Genomic DNA, 2,606 nt, shown 5'->3' with positions numbered 1-2,606 from the left:
CAACAATAAGGATGCATGACAAAATACAAATAGTGAGGTGGAAATCGAGTGCTTGCACAAAAATTACAAAAAATTAATCAAACGGCGACAAACATAGATGAGACATAGTTTCTTTAAAAATCTATTCATGAATTCAAAAGGTGTTCATAAACTTTATTTTTTTACAAAAATTACAAAATATTTAAAAAGTTGTATTCATGAATTTGAAAGAAAAGAAAATTAATAATGGACAAAATGAAAGAGGAAGAAAGAAATAAAAAACAAGCACCAAAAGAAAAATTCAATAGAAAAAATGGAGAAAAGAAAGAACACTACAAAGAACAAAATACGTTGCAAATACTATTTAGAAACAAAAACACATTAAAATGTATAGAAAACACAAAGACACTCAAAACAAAATTAAAAACAAAAAAATTCGAGGTCATAACTGAACTACACAAATTCATTTGTATGATGCAAAATTTACTGTGTACTCTCTTTTCTATCTAGGATTTTTATCATTTATGCCACTAATTGTGTCTCACTACTCAGTTTTGCCATTAAATATTACAACTACTCAATAATGCCATTGTTCCGTGAGATGCTTGCTCAAAAATGCCATTAGATATCTAAAAAATGTCATCGTTTTATTAGATATTTGCTCAGAAATGCCATTAGACATTGTTACTGTCAGATCAAACTCGTTGACCATGTTATATAACGAAAATTTCCCTATACCCACATCCTAATTCTCTCTAACTCACAATGATAAGTATGGACCCCACTTGTCAAGAGTAAGCAAGCGAATAATTTTAGAGAAAAATAAAAACGCTATTGGGATCAAGTGGGACCTATACTTTATTGCAATGAGATAGAGGAAGAGCTGACGTGTTGACATCATACAGCGCACGAATTCTAAAGACAATAATCCAACGACAAGGGATTTAGATGTGAGGAATAGAAAATCTGTTCTAACTATGACTCGTGTCCGTCGGGTTTAGCATCGAGGGTCAGGGTTGAGGGCTAGTGAGATGTCCATATTTCTTTTCTTTGCTCCTTATATTATTTGGCGGCTCGTCCTGGACGCAGGAACAAAACCTAACGAAAGAAGATGGGAGTAAGGTCGAAGAGGAGAGCCAGAGCCCCAGCGACCGATCCGCCGTCCCGCCGCCGCAGGAAGGACGTGCAGCATGTGCATGGTCTTCCTTGGGAGTCGGAGTGGAGGGACTGGGCGGAGCTGCCCCGCGACGTCCTGTGGTTCATCCTGAGCCTGGTCCCGCAGGCCGACATCCTCCGCGGCGCGGGCCGCGCGTGCGCCTCGTGGCGGCGGCTGGCCGTCGACGAGCCGCTGCTGTGGCGGCACATAGACCTCGCTGCTGACGAGGCCTCGGACTCCGACGCGGACTCAGACTCAGACTCAGACCCATCAGCAGGGCGGAAGGCGATGGCATGTGCCGCCGTGCGGCGCAGCGCCGGCCGCTGCGAGTCCTTCCGCGGCCCCGTCGACGGCAATTTCCTGCTCTACCTCGCCGAGTGGTATGCATCCGACGCGTCGATCGGTCCATCTGGTCACACGTACACCTCCCCTGACCTGCGTATCTTGATAACTGCAGGGCGCCATCGCTGCGGACCCTCCACGTGACGTGCCGGTACGACATGCGCAGCGAGAGCTTCATCTCGATGGTAGCGAAAAGGCTCCCTCTGCTGGAGCAGCTGGTGCTTTCCGGTGGCCTGATCGAGCCAGCCTCGTTGGCCGCTCTCGTCGACCACTGGCCACGACTCCGGCTGCTCCACGCCCGCGGCTGTCACACCAAGAGGTCAATTGGCAAAACGCTGCGAAGGAGGCTGGAGAATAGGATCAAGGATCTCCGGCTGCCACACCAACTAGGGTATATGCTGAGCGTAAGGGCGATTCCATATCCATAGTACTCGGACAGTCAGACTGGATGTTTTCGCCGGTCAGTCAGGCCCTGAACTGCATTCATTAACATTTCGACACCTGACTGAAATTCAGTTAACTCAAGCCCTACTTACGGGTTCAGCGACGAGGCCACCGATTGATTTTCGATCGAGCAGCTACCTCTTGCTTTCGAACGATGCCACGTACGTTCCAGCAGCTGCTTCGCCGTTCCCAGCAATTTGTTTTGAGAAAAGTATACTTTTCATCCCTCAACTTTTGGTGAAGTCTAAATTTGGTCTCTTAACTCTGAAACCAGACAACTTGCACCCCCAACTAACGAAACCGGACAAGGTTTGTCCCTGGTCTCGATTTTGACCGGTTTTGGTGCTGACTGACCCCGGTTTTGACCCGTGCTTACTAAAATTCGCGTAATTTTTTCATATCCGTGAACTTTTTGAAATGCACATACTCTTTTCAAATCCACATAGTTTTTTCAAGGTCGTGCAATTTTTCAAAAATAAACATACCTTTTTCAAATCCGTGAACTATTTTAAAATTTGTGTACTTTATTCAAATCTATGATTTTTTTTAATTTGCGTAATTTTCTCAAATCAGTGTATTCAAGTTCGTGTAATTTTATCGAATCCAGGTATCTTTTTTCAAATCCATGAACTGTTTTTGAAATTCACGTACTTGTTTCAAACCCGCGTTCTTTTTTTTCAAATCC

The 2,606-nt window shown here is 44.6% G+C and overlaps 1 pseudogene; it reads left to right on the top strand.

Annotated features, from left to right (window-relative positions):
- Positions 1–1,090: 1,090 nt before the first annotated feature.
- Positions 1,091–2,040, top strand: LOC125554788 (annotated as a pseudogene).
- Positions 2,041–2,606: the final 566 nt, after the last annotated feature.

This window comes from Triticum urartu, chromosome 4, assembly GCF_003073215.2.
Source record: "Triticum urartu cultivar G1812 chromosome 4, Tu2.1, whole genome shotgun sequence".
Classification (NCBI taxonomy): domain Eukaryota; kingdom Viridiplantae; phylum Streptophyta; class Magnoliopsida; order Poales; family Poaceae; genus Triticum; species Triticum urartu.
Note: the sequence above shows the minus strand (reverse complement) of the source record. Positions and strands in the feature narration are given on the sequence as shown.